This window comes from Crocodylus siamensis, chromosome 1 (genome assembly GCF_052110815.1).
Source record: "Crocodylus siamensis isolate JL-2025a chromosome 1, ASM5211081v1, whole genome shotgun sequence".
NCBI classification, from domain to species: domain Eukaryota; kingdom Metazoa; phylum Chordata; order Crocodylia; family Crocodylidae; genus Crocodylus; species Crocodylus siamensis.
This window is the reverse complement of record NC_143395.1, coordinates 247,706,955-247,729,462: the sequence shown is the minus strand read 5'-3', so window position 1 is coordinate 247,729,462 and position 22,508 is coordinate 247,706,955.

Sequence of the window (22,508 nt, the reverse complement as noted above, 5' to 3'; positions counted from 1 at the left end):
GCACCTGGAGGGAGATTCATGGGCTGGATTCACCTGCAGGCTGAAGGTTGAGCACTCTTCATAGATTTCATAGACATCAGGGCTGGAAGGGACCTCAGAAGATCATCGAGTCCAGCCCCCTACCCAAAGGGCAGGAAGTCAGCTGGGGTCACAGGATCCCAGGAAGATAAGCATCCAATTTTATCTTGAAGGTGTTCAATGTAGGTGCTTGAACCACCTCCGATGGTAGGCTGTTCCAGACCTTGGGGGCTCAGATGGTAAAGAAATTCTTCCTTATGTCCAGCCTGAAATGGCCTTGCAGTAGTTTATAACCGTTCGACCTTGTCATCCCTTGGGGCACTCTGGTGACAAACGTTTCCCCAGGTACTGGTGGTCACTCCTAATAAAATTATAGGTGGCCATCAGATCACCCCTGAGCCTGCACTTTTCCAGGCTAAGGAGTTCCATGGCTCTCAGCCTGTCATCATAAGGTCTGTTTTCCTGACCTCTGATCATGTGCATGGCTCCTCTCTGGACTCTCTCAAGCTTCTCCACATCTTTTTTGAATTGTGGGGCCCAAAACTGGATGAAGTACTCCAGCTGCGGCCTCACCAAGGCCAAGTACAAGGGGAGAATGATGTCCCAGGATGCAAACCAGTGTTTTGCTCATTTTATTAGCCGCAGCAACACATTGCAGGCTCATGTTTATCTTGTGATCTAGTTCAGTGGTTTTCAACCTTTTTTCATTTGCAGGCCCCTAAAAATTTAGAATGGGGGTGCAGACCCTTCTGAATTGTAAGTGTGGGTATTCACATACTTTTGATCATGGTCATCTTTCACAGACCACATAGACATAATCTGTGGACCCCCCAGGGGTCCATGGGCCACAGGTGGAAAATCTAGCTTATAATATTTAGTGTCCAGTTCAGCCAATGAAATGTGCCAGACTGTATCTGCAGATTAGGAAGTTTTGAGTCAATGGCATTCAAAATAATCCTAGTGACTGGAAGGTAAAAAATTATATATTTAGTTAAAAAAGAAATCATAGGATAACTTCTGATCTTTTCCCACCCTGATTTCTGACCATGATTTTTCTGCCTTCCATTCTGTTTTCTTAATAACGCAAGAAGATTGCATACAATTAGTAATTGAAATGTCTGACTGCCTAGAGTCCATCAATTATGGCTCCCAATTGTGTAATGTTCTATGCATCTGATGAAAATCAGTAAAAAGTCCATTAAGGTCAATGGATAATCACTGTAAAACAGGGCTAGAAAAAGAACCAAGTCCAAAGCCCTCAGATCTTGTATATAATCATATCCCTGTTCAGGCAAGGTCTTAGAAACAGTTCTGTAAGGGCAGTTAAATACCTAACTTGCTTTTGATTTCAAAATCCCTTTAAAAATCTTACCTTTCAGCAGCTCCTTAAGAAAAAGACCAAACTATAACTGAGTTTTGCTAAGATTTGGGTTTCTCAGTGCTCTGTGTGCCGTTGGAGAATTTCTCCAATTTGCTTGACTTGACAAGTTTATTTTAATCACATTTAATTGAGAACAATATGAGTGCATATTGTGTGTGTGTTTGTATGTGTGGTGTTTCTTATCTATGAGTTTTTTAAATATGTTTCATGCTGATTTTGATATGAAACATTTTGGCAGATGTAAATTTGGATATGGAATGGAGAAGAAGGGAAATGTTGATGCGTAACATTTCACAAATGTAAACTATTACTCTTTTTCTCTCTCTCTGTCAGTCTCTCTACCTCTCTTTCTTTCATTCTGAAAACACCTGTAATGTTGTGTGTAGACCCACACTGGCCACATCTATATGAGATGCTGACTGCCTAGTAGCCCATGACTACTGTGCAGTAGCATCATGTGTCAGGAAGCAAGATACAATGGTAGTGGGCAGTAGTCATGAAAGAGCCATTCCTTGGGATAACTGCACAGTAACTCCAGTGACTGCACAGTCATTCAGTACTTGTTTATACTAAACAAGTATGGGCAGGAAAGAACACCACCATCATTTACGTTTATACAAGTACTAAATGACTGCATAGTAATGACTGCACAGTGTAGGTGCTTGTGTAGATGCAGCCACTGGTGACTTTTTAAAAGGCTGGTGTAAAATCAGCTGAAATCACTGTAAGGCCTGAAACAGACTTCAGTGGGCAATGGAGAAAATGATAAATATTTTCCTGATTTTATATCATAGTATGAATTCTGAGACCCCTGAAACCTTTGAAATGTCCACATGGCCACTAATGTTAAATTCCTAAGCATCTATCCTGTCTTTCTATCTTACCATTTATTTCTTAATGCTTTTTTCTAATTAGATTTAACATGCTGCTGAGAACCAAATGACGGTGCAGTGGCATATGGCAAGGCATAGATTCTTCTTTTTCTCTGTGACTGTGCAAATGATATACACATTATAGTACAATTCATACGGTTTCACTGAGATCCCACTCTCCCTTAATGTTTGGATGTATAAATTATTTTGAGTCAATTTATTTCTGTCTCTATTTCTTCTCCCAAATCACCAAAATTTCTTCTTTAATCTTCTAACACTTGCAGTTTTATTGTTGGGGCTTCTAGGCTAGGGACACACACAAACCAGTACAAGTAATCAGAAACCAGTCCAAATCTGTAACGCAACAAAAGTTCAGTGCACATAACCCTCTTTCAAAATGGCCAAAAGTGGTTTAAGATAAACCTGGATGGATGTAGTATCAGACTTAACTGGTATAGGTTAAATCAGTCTATTGAACTTCTGTCCCATATGCCTTCCAGATTCAAGTTAATTCCACAGTCCCCCAACATCCCAGGGTGCTTTGCACCTCTCCTGAAAGCTCCCGCCCTCCCCCCAACCTTGGCCCAAGCTGTCTGCTCCAGTTCACCAGGGAAGCATGCTCTAGTACCTCCTGGCTTCTAGCCTGAGCCTTTGCAGGCTGTTCATTTGCTTATTGGTTCAATCTATGCAGCTTAGGTTGAATTGATTCAGCCTGGGGCTTTTTGACTGTCTGTACTTAGCCTTAGAGTTCAATCTTGTCATAGACAAGCATAGGATATCTATGAATATTTTTACATGAGTGTCCTACTTGGAGTTGGATTACTGAGATGTAAAAGTTTTAAAAGTTAGTAAAATAGATATTGTTTTCTAAGATAAGTGAAAAACTCTCCAAGTAGTTTATGTCTTTTTAAAAAATCTCAGACATGATAAATGTAGGCATAGAATAGCAAATAGTTTCTTTGCACAAATTAGAAACTAAGTACTATGTGTACTTACACAATGAGAGAGCCCCAAACAATACACTGAGTCCCCTTGTAAACTTGGCTGAATGAAAAATCATTTATTGCTAATATGACTGGAAATACTGGTTTTTAGCCACTGGAAGAAGAGGAAGAAAACATCTGAATCACAGATGTTACAGAAGGGAAACTGATAAAAAGTTTCTGTCAAAAAAAGTTTTCTTGAATTCTTTTCGGTCAAGATTTTTTTTTTTTTGTCAAAAATCAATGTATGATTCTTCTCTGCCATATTTCAGATTTTTTTTTATCCTGATTATTTTAAATGTCACCAAATGAGGAAATCTATGACTTCCCTGAGAAAATTATTCAGTAGTCTCATAGTTTTTATTGCCAGGAAGTGTATCCAGATACTTTCCTAAATTTTCCCTTTCTTAATTGCATCCCATTATACCTTGTAGTCCTTGTGTGATCCCATTATACCTTGTATACCTTGTGTGAACATCAAATAATTGTTTCTGTTCCATAGTATTTAAAATGTATTCTTACAGTTATAGTCCAAATGTTTTCCTGGATGTTTAGCCAAACAACACATATTCTCTTTTCTTAATCCCTCCAGCCTCTTTTCATACTCATCTCTTAACTCCATTTATTTATTCTATTAAAGGTAAAAATAAATACCAGCCTTCATTATCTATTTCCTAGTCATCTAAATGGTTTCCCCTCCCTCCATTTTTTTTGTCTACATGGCATTCTTGGTGTGTATGTGCCCAGATGAATTATTCCTGGATGCATACCCCTATGCATAGGGATGACTATGAATAACTATGTACATCAGACTGGGTATTCATAGTAGCACCTAGGAAATGTGTATGCCCCTTTGGGTAGCCTTGGACACCCAACAATGGAGTTGTCCAAACCCATGACTGCTGGGTTTAGAGCAGAATGAAAAAGGGGTGGAGGAGGGAAAGATAGAGCGCCCATATTTCAAAAACATCACTTTAACTGTCGCACAGCATTATCCAGTCCTTTCTTAAGCCAGTGGGTGTGTAGTTTAGTAAAATAGTCTGGAAGAGAGAGAGCCAGGGGTGGATCCAAAGGTGGTAAAGCCACACTCCTCTTTCTGACCATGCAGCAAGAGCAACAGTCAGGGGTTTTTTAAGTCTCCAAAGAAAGTAAGAATAGCAAGGACTTGAAGTGCCATGCTGGGATGTCAGAGATCCCTGCTAATACCCTTCTGGGTGAAGTGGGGCTGGGACCCAGATGTATGGGTTTCTCAGGTAGGTGGTCTGGCCACTCAGCTACTGCAGGATAAGACAAGGCATTTCATTCTCTCTTATACATTTTGTTGCTAGTGCATATGTCCATTTTGTGCACCTATACACTCACTCATGCATGCAGGACTACATGTCCAGGAATAGAATTCCTCTGAATGTGTAAGTACATGAAATGCCCTGTATGTGACCATATCTGGACACTTAGCTGACCAGGAAGGGTATAGAGTGCCACCCAAACTGCTCAGAACTGAAAATAGCTGCAGTTTTGTTTGTGCTAATTATCTGTCACTTAATCCAACACTCATGGGAATGAATGAGGCTCCTATTCACTTTTTAATTAGACCTGGTTCAGGCTTACAGAATTTTTTATTTCCTGGTTCCTTCCTATGATGCTTTGTGTATATGTGTGTATGTGCATGTACATGTGTAAATTGTGCATATGAACACACACATATAGGAAATAACTCCAAATAACATTACTCCTTAAAAAGAAAATAACACTGAAATTAAACTAGCTGTCTGCCTCCTATATCATTCCTTTGTGTGTTTGTATGCATGTGAACTTTTTGCTAGCTTTTCTATCATTTGAATTATCTGTTTAAAAGATTGTTCCTGTTTTAACTTTCATTTTTTCTAAACTGAATTTTATTTAATCTTCCTCCAAATTTCAAAGCTTTCTAGGTTCCTATATATTATTTTTTTGTCTTCAATGATGTTCATAATCCCTGCAAAAGCATTACCATGCTATGTATCATCTGTCTCCTAGGTCATTAGTGAAGATGTTTAATAAAATGTTTATCTGAACAACCATCCCATATTACCCAAGACATCTGCCTTTTTTAATGAATATAGTACCATTGACCATTACCCTTTGTTTAGTCATTCAGGCAGTTTCATACCATAAAACAGTGTTTATATCAAAGTTTATCTGAAACAAGTAAGAGTCATATTTTGTAGGGTGCTTAATTAGATAATGTAGTGAAGTCCACATATACTATATGTACTATATTACCTTTCAGAAATAAGCTTATGGTTTTGTTAAAGTATAAGAAAAGTTTATTTTTTTAACAAATACACTACAGATAGTCTGAGGAAAAAGAGAAAGAAAGAGCTCTAATTCTGCATCTAGGGTTTGAGGCCTTAGGAAGTAGTAGTGTCCTTGTACCAGAAGTTGAAGGTTAGATTTGCTGCACAGAAAAAGGGGTAATCTGTAGCACAAAACTACAAGTCAGAGGTTCCCTGCACATGAGATGGTAGTAACCAGGCTCCATGTCTAAGGGCAGTTATGCAAGTTCTGTTTTTTGCATTATTGGGCCCCTGAAAGCTCTCTATAGCCATACCACGAAAAAGTTCATGGTTGCAAATAACTTTTAAAAAGGCCAATCATATGAAAAATTAGCCCTCTTCAAATGAGGTATCAGATGAACGTGTTCTGCTTTAGAGGACCTTAGACAACTTGTGTTCTCTGGAGTTCATCTTTCATGTGTGGAGAATGGGTTGATGCAGCCCAGGCCCACCCTTAAAGCAGGGAGAGGGAGAGACAGAGGGAGGGGGGAAGCTCTGAGCTGCTGTTTGGGTTTGCTGCCTGGCTGGAGTTGGAGGGAGTAGGGTAGGGCTGGGGAGAGAGGTGGTGCACACAGGCTTAATCCTGCTAGCCAGGATAGCTGGTACAGGCAGGCTTATTTTCCCCATCCTCCCCAACCCAATAGGCAATCATCTGTTGGGTTGGAGGGGTGCTCTAACTCATGGTGCTGACCCCTCCCCCCCTTAATTTTTATCTGATGTGTAAGGAGCTCTGGATGTAGCTCAGGGAGCTGAATGAGTTTGACATCCTTGCTGCAAAGTATTCAGCTGGATAGGGTAGCTGAAGATGCCTTCCAAGCTTCACTCAGTAGAGAAGTAACATTTAATTTAAAGGATGGCTGTCAAGTACACCATGGTGCTTCTTCTCATATTTTTAGATAGCAAAAGACATTTCTTAGAAGGCTTCAGTAATTTCCAGTTTTCATTATTTCCCCACAGTCAATGATTTTAAAATTAATCCACAGGATGGACTACATAGGGAAAAATAATCAAAACCATGCATACAGAATGGGAGATAATTTACTGGGTGGCAGCATTAATGAGAAGGATTTGGGGGTTTTGAGGGCTCATAGGCTCAGCCATCATCAATGTCCTAAAAAAGAAAATGCATCCAGCAAAGCACCAGGTTCAAGGCAGGTAAAAGCACTCACTACGTGGCACTAGCTAGACTTCATTTTAGAGTATTGTTTGCAATTCTGTGTTCCATATTTTAAGAAGGATGCAAACAAGTTGGGGATGATGGAAGGCAAGAAGGCCAAAGAAAGATTTAGTGAATTAGGCATGTTTAGTTGGAAGAAAAGGCAATTAAAAGGGGGAGATAACAGCTGTTTGCAAATATCTGAGAGGCTGCTCAGAGCAACTTCTTCCTTGATGCAGAAAGCAAGGTGTGCTGCAGTGGCTTCAAACTACAGCCAAGCAGTTTAGATTAGATATTTGGAAGAACTCCCTTGCTATTATAACAGCAAAGCTGTGGAATCAGGTTGCCCAGGAAAGTTGTGGTATGCCCTTTCTGGAGGTTTTTAGGAAGAGGTTGGATAAATACTGGACAAGGATGATTTAGGAGTAACATTCCTACATTTATTCAGGGTGTTGGGTCAGATAACTTTTAAGGCCCCTTGTGACCCTATAATTCATTGGAGATTGTTTGGAGTAAATGTACCCAGTTCTTTTTTGTCCTTCTAACTGCTTTTCAGTTACAGGAATGTTTAATGTGGAATGTAATAGGAAACTGTTTAATATATTATAATATATTGGAATTATTATGCATTATTGTAATCTTTACTATTATGCATACTGTGTGCTGTCTCCATTAGTAAGTATGAAGCCTCACTGCAATAGATGAAATTGTTCAGAGGGGGAGTTGGGTGAGAGAACTGAGTTCACCAGTGTGTGCACATGGGTGAGCCACTGCCTGCTAGCCAGGCTTACATGCAGCATTACCCTCCATTATGGTACCAAACGTTCTAGCAGCGAGTAGCTGTGTCAGGTTCATTCTGGGATCTTGACAAATTGAGACATATAGAAAAGGAGATATAAGATTTTCGGCAAATCCTGCCTGTTGTGAAAAATGCCTCATAGCCACAAATAGTAGAGGCATGCTGGAAATGATCTGAGTTGTGAAACCACTTCCAGATTTTCCAACTTCATGAAAACACGCGAATACGTAAGGGTGGTTTTGAGGCAGAGAGTACAAAATACACTCAATGGCTTTTGGATCTGGAAAATGGCCAAGTTCCAAATATTGACGAAATTATTACCTTGCCTCCTGAGCTCTGCATGCCTCTAGATCTCTCAGCAATGATAGAATGGACATTTCCAAATCTATTAGATAATTATCAAAATCCAGGATGAACATCTGAAAGGGCTATTTTGGCCCTACATTACTCTATTATACAGGAGATCAAGAATGCTATTGTAGCAAAATTTCCAGGCCAAGAATGGATTTGTACAAGCACAGATGCTTTTTCAGAGGATGAAAGTGTTATGGCTCTGCCAATTTAGTACCTGAATTCCATGGAGCTGTCAGGTTTGCCTCCACATCATCTCCACCTTAAGCCTGGGATGCTCATCATGCTTCTATGAAACCTTGCCCCTAAGGATGGTCTGTGCAATGGAATGTGGCTATTGGTGCAATCCGTCATTAACAGCAGACTACTTGAGGCAAAAATTGTTGGATCGGAAAGAATAGTACTAATTCCTCAGATAGCACTGAAGCTGTCTGACAACACATTTCCATTCACATCAACACGTTGAGAGTTCCCTCTGCAGGTGGCATTCAGAATAACTATCAATAAAGCCCAGGGGCAAACATTAAAAAGAGTAGAAGTGTTCCTTCGGGATCCTATCTTCACCCATGGACAACTATATGTGGCTGCTTCAAGAATCTCCCACTCAGAAAACATCCGATTTGTAGTGACTGCTGACTTCAGTAACGAAACCAGGAATGTTGTGTACATGGAACTGTTGTGTAAAGCTCTTGCAGTAAGAAAGTGTGATATGTTTCAGGGTTTTGTGTATGTGGAAGTGTTGTGAAGCTTTTCAAGTGCAATAAAATGCTAGCTCAAGCAAAAATTGGCTCATTGGACTTTCATGCAAGCATTGCTGCACGGGGCATTGAGTAATGTATTATAATTGTAATGAAACAATTGGAAACCGGGAAAAGAACTAGCATCACATTATCAATCAGCTCACTCTAAATCTCCACCAACAGCATATGATTATATACTACTTCTAATGCCTTTCACTTTATGTTTCTATAACAACAGAAATGTTTCTGAAAACACCAGTCCAAATTACAGGCAGAAGAAATATTTTCAACAAACCCCGCAAATGACATGGCTCATCTAGTTTTAACTTTCACCACAACCTTAAATTCAACCCAAGTCCTTCAAAACACTGTTAAGGTTCAAAACTTCCCTGCATACAATAGATTTAACTTGTGGTTTTACATATAAATAGTATGAAATGTTATGCAAACCCAGTAAAAAGTCAGTTAAAAAATCAATGTTTTTCCTTTTGACGTATTTTCTTCTAGTATCTTTCTTCTTTTCTAGTATTTTATTCTTCCTCCTCTTAAAACCTCTTTGGTCAGAACTAAAAACTGTTTAGTAATATTTATAAAATTCGTAGAACACAAAATCTTAAATGTAATTCCTTGTAAAAGCTTCGTTTCCATTTTAGCAACCTGTTATCACACTTTAAACACCATGTCATTGATTAGTTCAAAGACAAAAGAATTTTTTCCCAAAAATTGGTGCAGATTCCTTTATTTTCATAGTCAAATTTCAAAGCAGTTTAAAAAAAAAAGAAAGTGATGCAACATAAACTGGAAATAGGAACAGGTTCACTTGAACTATGTTGTCAAGCTTCAGTTCTGACAGTCAGCCTCTGGTCCTGTTATTTCTAATGGTTTTGGAAGCTATACTTGAATAAGCAATGTAACCATTATTAGCTCACATTTGCTTGGCAGATAATGTCATCCAAAAATAGAGCAATCAAAGTGAACACTTCTGGCTCAGTGCGTCTTGCAGTCTCATATATAAATTCAGGACCATGTCCTGTTACAAGAATTGATTTCCACCTGAGTGGATAGAATCAATGGATCAAATGTCATACTATTTACTACATGTACAGTAATTGAGGCTTCTTTTATGATTTTTACTTACAGGCTACTTTTAGATGTTCTTTTATTAACTGCATTGCAGCTAGTAACACAGGTTATGGGAGAAATAGCTAACACTTAGCAAAAAAGAAAATGAAATACAGCTACACTCAGTTAATTGAGATACTGGGAATCAAGATGCTCAATCTTGGCAAGGTTATTTTATTACTATTGATAAACTTATATATGTTAAGAAAGTCTACCACCCTGTGGTGATTTCTATTTACAGAAAACGAATGAATTATTTCTTAAACTCAACAATTGTTAGTATTCTAATTTTCATGATTCCATTGTGCACTGTAGTGTGGTAGTGCAAACTCAGCTTGATATCAAGAGCATTACCTGCTCCATCCACATAAATACTTTTTGGATTTAAATACAGTTCCTTAAAGAAGCAGATAAGTATCCTAATACAAAGTCATAATATATGCCTGCTGCATTTTGCAATAAAGCTAGATTTTTGTAAAGTGTATTTACACTGGAGAGGGGGAAGGAGAAACACAAATATTACACATGAATTTAAGGTAACAGGAAAGATTACAAATACAAAGTTTAAAATATTCAAAGCCACGGTGTAACTTAGGGACTTAAGTTCCATTTTGAAAAGTGCCCAAGGCACTTGGAATCCTAAATTTCACTGAGAGCTAATAGGGCTTGAGCTTTTAATTGTCAAAGTCACTTTAAAGAATGAGATGTGGATTTTTATAGTACTTTTAGGAGCCTAAGTATCATTGTTTTTTAATGGGGGTGTAGGTTGTAGCCGTGTTGGTCCAAGGACTTAGGGAGACGAGGTTCTTTGGGTAAATCTGATATCTTCTATTAGACCAACTTAAATAGTTGGAAAACAATTATTAAACAAGCTTTTGGGTTCAAAAACCCTTTGTCAGACTAAGGAAGAGCACACACCAACTGCTGAAACTTCCTTAGTTTCATAATGAAGATTAAATTTAGGCCATAATTTTGCCGTAGACACTTCTGTATAATCTGTCTATGAGCTGTCCGTGGCTATGACATTGTTGCAGATGCCAGTGCAAACCAAGGTTGTATGTGGTTCTGTAATCTCTTTTATCTTAACCCCATTAATGAGATAAAGGTTTGGCGACTGAAACTTTTTGATTCATTAACACGAACTGTTTGCATGCATCTGTAACAAACTCTTTCAGCATAAACTTTGCTCTTGAGAGGGGGTGGAAAAGGATCTTTCTGCCTGCATATTAAGTTCTCTTTGATTAGCTGTCAGCAAAGGAGGCAAGGATACTTCTCATGGTTTTTTAACATAAAAGAAAGTTCTGCACCTTCTGCACCTTTACTTTTGCCATTTTCATAGTTCAATTATTGGTTTTCTTGCTTGCATAAATGCATTTCAATCTTTGTGTTACTTTTAGCAGTAAGAGTGTTCATTTAATGAATATGAAAATCCCCTGACTTAAATTCATGTTTCTATGCTATCTGTTGTTATGATTTAGAAGAAAGGAAAGGTCGATATTTTGACTTCATATCTTTGTTTTGCAATGTTGGAGTTTGTTCCAAGGATCCCACAATTACAGTACAGCTGTAGTAGAAGATAATACTGCTTATTTTTGAAAAATATGGTATTCATGTACTGGATATACATTATAGCTATCTGTATCTGAGAGTATATAAGAATTAGTATGTAGGTTACATCATGATACAGCCTGCTATAATCCTATCAATTGTTCTCAGTTGCAGAAAGTCAGCAAGTGCAATTTGTCATGTGTATTCTAAACTATTTTTAGATTTTTAGTCTTGTAAGGTGCATCTACACTTCTCCCTTAAATGGGATTAACCTAAAAGCACCATTTTTAAGGTGCATTAAGGCCATGTGTCTACATGTGTGCACTCTTAATGCACCTTAAAATGGCTATTTAAAGCTGTGTGAAGTTAAATCCAATACCAGCATAAACCAGGTATTTAATTTAGATGCACACTGGGTCAATAGACACACACCATGTTAATGCGCATTAGCACAGCTGCATTGTGTTAATGCAACTTAGCTATTTGTGCCTAAATTTAATTCACCTTAATGTGCATTAATGTGTCCACATGTAGACACTCACCTAAATCTCCTTAATGCACCTTAAGCAAAGGTGCATTTAGTTTAGGTGCACCCATTGTTGATGTGTGACTATTTATCATACAATTCCACATTTTCCTATTCTGACTGAAATTCTACAGAATTATGACACTACTCTTTTAGAAAAGTCTTGACCTTCTATCATTCTCTTGCAGATCTGTAGACAGTTGCTAATAAATCTACCCAAAATATTTTCCAAAACTTCTCTTTATGATCCATCTTGATATTCCTTTCAACTAGTTACTTCTCATGTTTCAATAAAATTGTGGGGGGAGGGGGATGAGGGGGGTTGTGGCCTGCAAGCAAGCTTGGGTGAAACATAGCCTATTGAAATTGGTGGAAGCCCTGCATTTCACTTTTGCTCATAATGTTCTTATTTAGAACTCTTTAATTCTTTCACATTATCTTAATCGCAGTTTCTGTTTTTAGTGATATAATTTTCATATTTGTGTTGCTTATGGTCACACACAAGATCTGAAATGTTCCCATGGAAGTCAATTCCAGAACTTCAATCTATGATGGTTTTAGTGTTTTGGTGTTTATTTGCTTGTTGTGTTTGTTTTGTTTTCCTTAAATCATAATTGATGTGAAAGAGGACAGTCCAGCCATGTTTAGGTTAACCTAAACATATAGTTATTTAGACACCTTGCTTTATTTGTTTTGTTCTTTTTGTTTTGGATTTTTTTAACTAAAAAAATCAGTCTATTATTTTTACTCAGTTTTGTATTTCTTGCTTAATATTGCTGTTGATTGAAAATATTGAGCTACAAATAGTATTAGGAACCATATAAGTGGTGAAAGGTGGGTAGACACTTCCAGGGCTGATGGTGCCTGGAATTCCCAGAGCGCATGGGCCCAGGCCCCTTAAACTCCAGGAGCAACTTCCTGGTGAGGCTAAAGAGTATGGGCAGCTCTGGACAGCCTGCATAACCCACCATAAAGCAAATTCATGTCCATCCCAACAAAATGGCACATATCCTTACTACCCTTTGTCATGGCAACGAATTTGGTCATTTGTGGCATGACAATAGGTATGGATGTCAATTTGCTTTCACTTTGTTCTTTATAGCAACACAAAGATGACAGAAGGCAAATGGCTGTTTACACTCTTAAAGGCTTGTGATGGACAACAGGTTCCAAATGAATCTATAAGTTATTGTCTGCTGCCCCCAAAATGAAGAAACTTTGGCATTAAGTTCTTATTGAGGGTTTCATATTTTTCTTTATCCCTTTGAAGAAGGCAAGCAACAGTATCTGATGATATAGGTTATCCTAGCATTTTTTGTTTGTTTGGTATTCTTTTTCTGTTGTTCCCTGCTTGGATCTTGATCCTGGAAGCATAGAAGTTATATATTTGTTTTTTCTTATGTGTGTTGTTGTTTTTCCATTTTGTTTTCTTAATATAAAATCAAAGTCATTATAATAGTGGAAGTCTGCTCTTTGTGTACAGGCAGTGAAAGCAATGCATCACATTGATTTTTGTCAACATAAACAAATATGTGATTATCAAGGGTGTATACATATCTTTCATATCTATATCTATCTCATATCTTTCATATCTATCTATCTATCTATCTATAGATATAATATCTATATATAATAATATTATTAGATAAACAATATCTATATATAATAATTATTATTAGATATAATATCTATAGATAGATAGATATGTCATATCTTTCATATATATATATGAATGAGATCCTGTATGGTGTGTTTATACTAGCTGCTGAGTCTTAAGGTTCAAGAAACCTCCAGGGCATCCATGGAGTGCAGGGGGAGCATAACACCACTGCTATTTTGGTGTAATTACCATATTTCACCCTGTTTGGCTACCTTGGAAGAAGCTAATATTAACTGCATCAAAATTTTTCCTATTTTGCCTGGGCTTGAGGACTATTTCTGCAAGCAGTCTTTGTGTAAAAATGAGAAGTGAGAGAGGAAACAGGAATCATACAGCCTTAGTTGCTGTGCCACATCGGTCAGGGCAGATGCAGCCTGGTCTGTAATCCATACATCCGCTACTGATAAATGAAATAAATAGATCTGAACAACAGTAAATTACAGGACCAAATTTAGATCTGAAAATGATCCCATTGCATTATTTACAAAATATAATGATATCAACATAAAAACTACATTCTTTAAAATGAATACAACAAAATATTTGCTCTAAGTGAAAGAACAAATACTATAACCACTAGCTTTCCTATTAAATTTGTTGAGATTGAAATAAATCCATGCTAAAAATTGATGACTTAAACTATCAACTGAATGCCTGTATATCAAAGCCAATGGACCATTACTAAACAAATTAAGATGGAGCTCCCAAAATAGCATCTCCATATGTACTGTTGAGCAAGTTAGAAATAACAAGCATAATCATTTGTCGCTTCTAAACAATAATTCAAACAAGATCACAATGTGTTTACTTCTTCCAGTATGAAATCAATTACACAGATCTTCTGAAATTTATAAATGTTAATACTGCTTTCCATCCTCACTAGAGAACAAGTCCCAATATGTCTCTTAAAATAATCTCAACATGATAAAGTTAAAAAATAAGAGTGCTTGTATTTTTATAACCTAAAAAAAGAAAAAATGCTTCAAGTGAAATAAAAAATAAGCACTTTGAGAGTTGGATTTTTTAAAAATTATTATTAAGTCTTAAATTAATTTAATGGCTGTGGAAGCTTCCTGATCGTACAGGAAAATATTCTCTGAATTATCTACAAAATATATTCACGACATCCAACAACAATGTGAGTTTCCCCATACTACATTTCTATTGTATATCAACTTTGATTTGTTCAGTGAATAAGAAGGTAAATTGTATTCCATATTTATTTCATTTCCAACTTCCTTCATTTTTTTGGTCTCCCTTCAGAAGCTGCCAACAAAATTGCTACTGAGAGCCAAATGGGTATTATAATTTATGGCCTAGCTTGTCTACTAGCAACTGTGTTGAGGTTATTCATTTATTTGATAAGGTCACTGAACAGCCATTAAATCCTAATTATTTTTGATCCCTAACAATCTGGGCTTGATATGAATTGGTGACCTAGAGAATGGAGGTTCAATATTCCATTACTGATTTCGTGAAGTCATTCAGTTTTTCTCAGGGTGTTTCCATACTGTTTCTGCTGTAATCTCAGGAATCCTATTTCAACTTATTCCATATATGCCAGTCTGGAAAAGAACTAGTGACGCTGCTTTAAGAGCACCATCTCTCTCTCATGTCAGTGACAGGCCTCAAGAACAACAGCAGGGGGCACTGCCAAGTGTGGCTTCCCTGCCTCATATCCCGCTTTGGCGTGTGAAGAGCAAAAGTGAGTGGGAAGGGCATAATTGCAAGGTAGCAACCTGCAATTTTGCAGGCAGATCCCAGGTTCAGCCATCATTTTCATGGGTTGAGTATGGTGCCCCTTCACCCCCATTTCTGATTGGCTGAGGGGCCCTGGTTGTCCTGCCCCTCCCTACAGATTGCCAGATGGATCCAAACTGCCGCTTGGATTGTAACTCATCAATTAATGGCTTCTGTAGTCTTAATCCCCTAATTAAGCCCATGGAAGCCATTAATTGATGTGTTAAGTAATCTAAGAAGCACTTAATGGCTTCTGCAGGCTTAATCCCCTAATCTCGAGACGGACAGTTCATGCTAGGTATTAAATGCAAGCATGCTGCACCCAGGCACAATCACTGTAGACATTTTCTGCCTCTTTGGGGTGAAGGGCTGTCCATAAACTCCGATGACATACTCAGCATCCACTGAGTACATTGTAATGGTGAGGCAGTGTCTTGCCAGGGCATAAAGATGTGAAAACCAGTAACAGACAGGGTCCCAGAACACAGGCATGGGCACAGGCATCTTGCACTCTGATGAAGTTCACGTAAGCAGCACATTCATTGTCATGCACATCCCCCCATCCCAGGTTTTCTTTCAGTAGCTGAGGGTCACAATTCAGAACAGGCATCTGGTAGTGCTCCAAAATATGAACTGCACTAAGGAAGGGGGAAGCCAGTTCTTTGAACCTCAGTGGCAGTGACAAGTTTTACTTGTAGTACTGGTTCATCTCAGCTATTGCCTGGAACAAGTTCCTTTTGTGCTGGTTTTCACAAGGACAGCTTGACAGTTCTTGCAATGCTGTATCTTCAACTCAGCTTATCAAATTCATCAGCTTGTTGTATGTGTGTGTGTGTGGTAGATCACAGCCTTCAGACCACATCTATGAATGTGGAGCTCTATGAACTAGGTGGCATTGTCAACCACAAACACCACTTATAGATTCATAGATTCATAGATGTAAGGTAAGAAGGGACCTAACTAGATCTTCAAGTCTGACCCCCTGCCCTCGGCAGGAAAGAATACTGGGCCCATATCACCCCAGCTAGGTAATCATCAAGCCTCCTCTTAAAGACCCCCTAGCCAGCACCACTTCCCTTGGAAGATGGTTTCAGATCCTAGCCACCCTGACTCTGAAATAGCATCTTCTGATGTCCATACTGTCCCTACTCTCAAACAACTTATGGCAGTTATTCCTTGTTACTCCAGGAAGTTCTCAGGTGAACAAGGACTCTCCCATTCTCCGCTAGTCCCCCTGGTAAATTTATAGATGGCCACCAGGTGGCCTCTCAGCCTTCTCTTGTGAAGGCTGAACAGGTTCAGGTCTCAGCATCTCCTCATAGGGCCTGCCCTGCTGTCCCTGGATCATGCAAGTGGCCCTCCTCTGGACCTTCTTGATACTGGCCACATCTCTCCTAAAGTCCGGCGCCCAGAACTGGATGCAGTACTCCAACTGTGGCCTGACTATACACAAGGAGGATCACCTCCTTGGCCCTGCTTGTGATGCATCTGTGGATGCGTGACAAGGTGAAGTTGGCCCTACTGACCGCTTCCTCACATTGGCGCCCCAAGTTCATTTTGGAATCTATAATGACTCCAAGATCTCCTTCTGCCACTGTGTTTTCAAGTAGGGAGTTCCCCAGCCTATAGGTATGCTGCTGGTTCTTACAGCCCAAGTGCAGTATCCTGTAGTTGTCAGTATTGAATCCCATCCTATTCTCATTTGCCCACCCCTGTAACCTGTCCAAGTCCAGCTGTATCCTGTCCCTCCCTTCTAGCATGCCCACCTTGCACCAAATCTTGGTGTCATCTGTGAATTTGAACAAGGTGATTTTCACCCCATTGTCCAAGTTGGTAATAAAGAGATTAAACAGATTAAACAGACTGAGCCCTGTGGGACCCCACTGCTCACATCCCTCCATGTCAAATATGACTCATCCACAACCACTCTCTGGGTATGGCCCCTCAGCCAGTTTGTGATCCATCTGACTGTGTAGGTATCATTGCCACAGTTGCCTAATTTTTAATGAGAATGGTGTGGGAGACATTGTCAAAGGCCTTCCTGAAGTCCAGAAAGACTACATCCACTGCAACACCTGCATCCAATGACTTTGTGACCTGATTGTAGCAGGCAATCAGGTTGGTCTGACAGGACCTGCCTCTAATAAACCTATGCTGGTTGCCCCTGAGCATCATCCCCCATGCTGATCCTTCCCAGATGTGCTTCTGGATAATCTTCTCAAAGAGCTTCCCCAGGATCAAAGTAAGACTAATGGGCCAACTTCTCCCTGTCAACTTGATCTTAACTGCCACCTCACCCTAAGAGATCACAAAGTTTAAGTATGTAGTGTATGCTGGGTGTGATTTGCAGCTCCTTGTTCACAGTCTGCTAGTAGTGCTGCATATTATTGGCATGCTAATGGACCACACTGAATTACAAATTGGGAGCAGGGCAGTGCCATTTGCATGCCCAATTTGAATGGCAATGTACTAGACCTTATGGCCTGGACAGTGCTTGAAGCCTTTCTTGAAGGAAGACACCAGGCTATCCATGCTGGGGAACTGCATGGACCAGATATCACTTACTAAGAAAAAATGTGCACATTGCAGGTGACATGGACAGAGTTGGGCAGTATCAACGAAAGCTCTGCACAAGCACATGGCATTATCAGATAGGAATGCTGTGAATTTGTTAAAGTCTATGCCATAGCTAACAAATTACCTTCACTATTGGTTCAGGTAGTCACTTAACTTCGGGTGATCAAGTCTGTCCAGTGGAATGTTTGCCACCGCAAAAGCCTCCATGAGGCAAAATGCCACCTCTTCTTGCCTTGCCCAGCTGCTTTCTGTGGTCTTTTTAAAGAGGAAGGACATGGTTGCTCGTTTCTTTCTCTGACCTTAATCCTATGCAACAGCCTTCTGCTTCGTGTGTGTCTCAGACACTAAGGCTACTTCCAGACAAGTGAAACCATGCAGTATGTGGTACCACAGACAAATCTGCAGTGACACATACTGCACATTCAGTTGTTTTCTGTGGTGCAAGGGAGAAGTGCAGAGAGTTTTCTGACCCCTCAATATTCAGGTGTCAAAAAAAACAGTGGAGAAAAAAAGCAGAAAGGTGCACGGATTGGTGCATATGCCACTCAGAAGTGGAGCCAGGCCACCCAGAGCTGTGCTTTGGCTGCTGCCCAGGCTCTATATGGCAAAATCACCACTGCTGCAGCCCTGGGATGCCTCCAGGACCTCAGGTAAGACTGCTGCCTCCCCTACCTCCCTCAGGGTAACTTGCTATGTGCAAAAGGGCACATAGCATGTGCGTTGCTCAAGGACAACTAGCAGCAATGCAAGGTACACCACTCCTAATTGTCCCCAGGGAACCAAACATCTATACCACATGCGGATGCAGCCTAAGGGTGCAGACAGAAGTGCAGCTCCCCACTGTAACTGAGAATGCTTTGCAGGAAGTGTTCTGAGCTACAACCATCCCCTAGAACAAACAGAAGTTCACTGTTGGTTCCAGGAGGGAGGGGAATATAGCTGCTGGCTGTGAGCCTGCAGCTGGTTTCCCCTAGCAATGGCCCCTGCTCCCTGCCAAGCTGCAAAGTTTTCAGAATGATAGCAGGGAAAGGAAACAGAGGAAGCTCATTCTAGGGGTTTCCCAGCTGGTGCTGGACAGTGGGACAGATGTACTGGAGCCCCTCACCTCAGGGGGCCTCCAATACACCCTATCCACCTTTCATTGGGGGCTGAAAATCCCCCAGACTGAGAACCCGCCACTCCCTTTCCCCCCCCCCCCATTCTGAAAATAATGACAAGCTAATAGGCTGGCAGACAGAAGTTACAGAAGATGTTCCATTTGGAAATGTCCTCACCTGACCCCTCATGCAATGAGGATTCAGATCTTTACCCAATCAGACATTTTTGTAGCAGTCTGCAGCCATTCACTTGTTTGATCATGGCTATAGACCACTTGCTGTGGCCAGATCTAGTGAAAATTGTTACTTTTGTCTGCACACTAAGTGTTGATCAATGCTGCTTTTCCTTGACATATCTAGACTTACGTTTCAGGCAGTACAGAAGAGTCTGCCTCTATCTGAATGCAAATTCTCTGCAGGATACTGTCTTACATGGTCCAGCACTGAAATGTATTTGGCTGTACTGGAGTATGTCTTATCCATTAGCATCCCTGCTCCTCCTCAGGCTGCACCATGCTGCAGCAGCATGCATGTAGGTGGTTTTAAAAGCTGATACCAAAACCTTCCCATTTTCCTGGCTGGCCCCAGACTGGCTCCTGGACTGAGTCTGTCACCAGCTCAGCCTCTGATTTGCTCACCCCATCCTCCCCTTTTCCATCCCCCACCCTACACCCCAATGCATCAGGACTCCTGGACTTCCCACCATTTTGTCTTTTTGCAGCTTTTTTTCCCCCTCAGTGAAACCACCTAAAGCTTGAAGCCCATGCTTTTTGCAGAGCCCACCTGAAATTGTTGTTTTCATGAAAACTGTGTAATCGTTTTCAGTAGGTCCCTATCAAAGGACTAGATAAAGTTAACATAAGCAGAGGATTGGATCTATTTTTTTCTAAAAGTCTTGGAAAGTGTTGCTGAAATTTGGCCCTGCCCCTAAGTTGTAGAGCTGAAAGATGGGAGAAAAATTATTAGAAGTCAAGACAGAGAATCCAGGGAAGCTAAAAGAAGAATATTGTTATAATAACAAACGAATGGAATGTATAATATTTCCTCTACTACTTTTGTTGATCCTTTTACTTTAACTAGGCTTAATAGCAAAATAATGTTACAAAATTCCCCCAAAGTAGGATTTACACATTTTTCACTAATATCATTTAAAATAAAGGATGTGTTACTTTAGTAGCTTTGAGCTGTACCAGGATATACTTTAGAAGTGCGCAGCTCAAATTCTCTGATTCTTTGTTCCTCGTGTTTGCTCTTCAAAAGGCATGTAGCTACATTAATACACACTGTAATGTCTTATATTTGGTTTTTGGCTGCTGAACCGATCAAATAGGATAAAATTAGAAAAGAAAAATGCAACTTGTTGCTAAAAATGTAATAGATAACATTTTAATCAGTTTATAGGTTTTATCAATCTTACTGGCAAGGCTGTTGTATTTTCTCTCTTATTTTACCAGCTCTATATTTGGGAGAGCTTTTACCCAAGCTTTTGGGTTCCAGGTGCCCCTCTTCAGGCAGCAATGCATCCAAAAAACATATGGCAAAAAAGCCTTACCCCTTCACATTTCCTGAACCATCATACTTACAAAAACTTGCCAATCTAACTATAAATGTGTTGTAGCATGTTGCGTATAGACAGAATATTAGATAGTAAAGAGTCTTGGCCTTTAATTTCATTGGTAAATTTTTATACAAAAAGTCACACTTTTGGACCTATCTGTAGCTTATTTATGTTTAAACATATTTATTTTTCATTTTATTAAAATAGTTAACAAGTGCTACAAAAAGTAGGTAGATGAAGCATATTCGGTGATAGTGAATTGTGCTGCAGCTTAATGGACACTATTTAAACCAAAAGGAGCTGTTTTTATTTAACAAGAAAACTCAAAAAATGTTTATTTAGTATAATCATCAAGCATGAATGTACATAGAGTACAGACTCCTTAGACTCTGATTAAATATAATCAGTATTCATTCAGTGTCCATATCTAAATTACATGTTATGGCTCGGCTCTATCAATGAACAAAACATTGTCATTTTAAAACGTATGCCTGAAAAAGAGTACTGAAACTTGATTACTTCTAATGATAACCTTGAAAACTAAGAAAGATGTAGTTAAATATTTTTGCGAAACCCTGCAGAAATAAGCCAAACTCTTTAGCCTAGATGCCTTTTTCTTTATGTTTATGTTAAAAATGTTTTAATTTTAACAAACACAAAAGCAGATACTGGTACGTACAGTAAGTAACCCTGGGTACATCTACACATGCACTTTAATGCACAATAGTGTATTTTAATGCTCATTAAGCATATCTTTAAAATCATGCTCTCTAGTTAATGTGCATTATGACAGGCTAATGTGAATTTTCACAGTATCTCACAATGAAGGTACTAGATTTAATGTGAACTAACTAAAGCATTTTAATGCACATGTAGACACCCCACATAGAACTATAAGTTTTTAAACATAAAGTCTAATGGTAAAGGAATTTCAAAGATTCATTACAATGTCATGTAATAGTCTCTTAACCCAACATGTGCTTCAGTGAATAACTGTTAATCTCAATAGGTGCCTATACACCAGTGCTGAGGCTGGTCTGACACACTGGAATTAATTGAGTCTGCTGGATTGTGGCAATTGCTGCACTCCAGCAGCTTCCTGCATCTTATGTATCAGTGTTCCCATGCTGCATGCTGCAAAATGGTGATGGGGCACTTGAACAAATGCTCATCGAACAAGCTGTAGTGCAAGCACCCCAGCACCATTTTTAAACTCAGGGATGCTGAAACAGGAGACAAGGTGACACTTTATTAGAGGAGATCTCAGAACCAGTCTAATTAAAGTGTTGCCCTTCCCACCCCCGGAGCATGTGTAAAAGTGCCCAATGGGATTAGTTATATGTATAAAATATGTCTTCAGCAGTGAAATCTAGGGCTTTATTTGCAAGACTATTTCATATCCCTATTGCCACATGAAGTTATAAAACAGCTAGTATTCAAAATTGATTCCTAAAAGGCTAATAAGGGTATTGGGAAGAATATCTATAGAGAGGTAACAACTGAAAAACAAAATATTTACTTCTCCTTTTCTTGCATTTTTTTCTATAATGTACAAAACTAGTGCTTCATTTCAGCACTTAATAGATGGCTCATCTTGTATACTGATCTTTCCAGTAGCTATAGGAAACTGATGACATTCTAGGAGATGTCTATGCATGATACCCTGCTAAGTGAGTGGTTAGTGATCCATAAATATCTGGAATAGCTTAGAGTGGAAAAGTAAAACAGCATGTAGGCCCAAAGAAATACAATTCTTTGGATATATTGGAAGCTGGTCACTTCTGTGCGCTCTGTGTCCGGAGTAATGTTCCCAAGCTTTTCTATGAAGCTACTTAATAGGGAAGATTCCAGTTCTCTCTGAAAATATAATTTATCCTTCTCTACTACCTCTTTTCTTGTCTATGAAATCTATGAAATTCTTCAAGGTCACATTTCCCCAGCCTTTGCAGTTTACGTCCTAGTGTAAACCCAGTTCATGTTCTTACATTTGTAGTATGATGTGAAAATTGTCTTCACTGATGAAAAGCAAGAAACGCTTTACGCATTGATCACTAAATAGAATGAT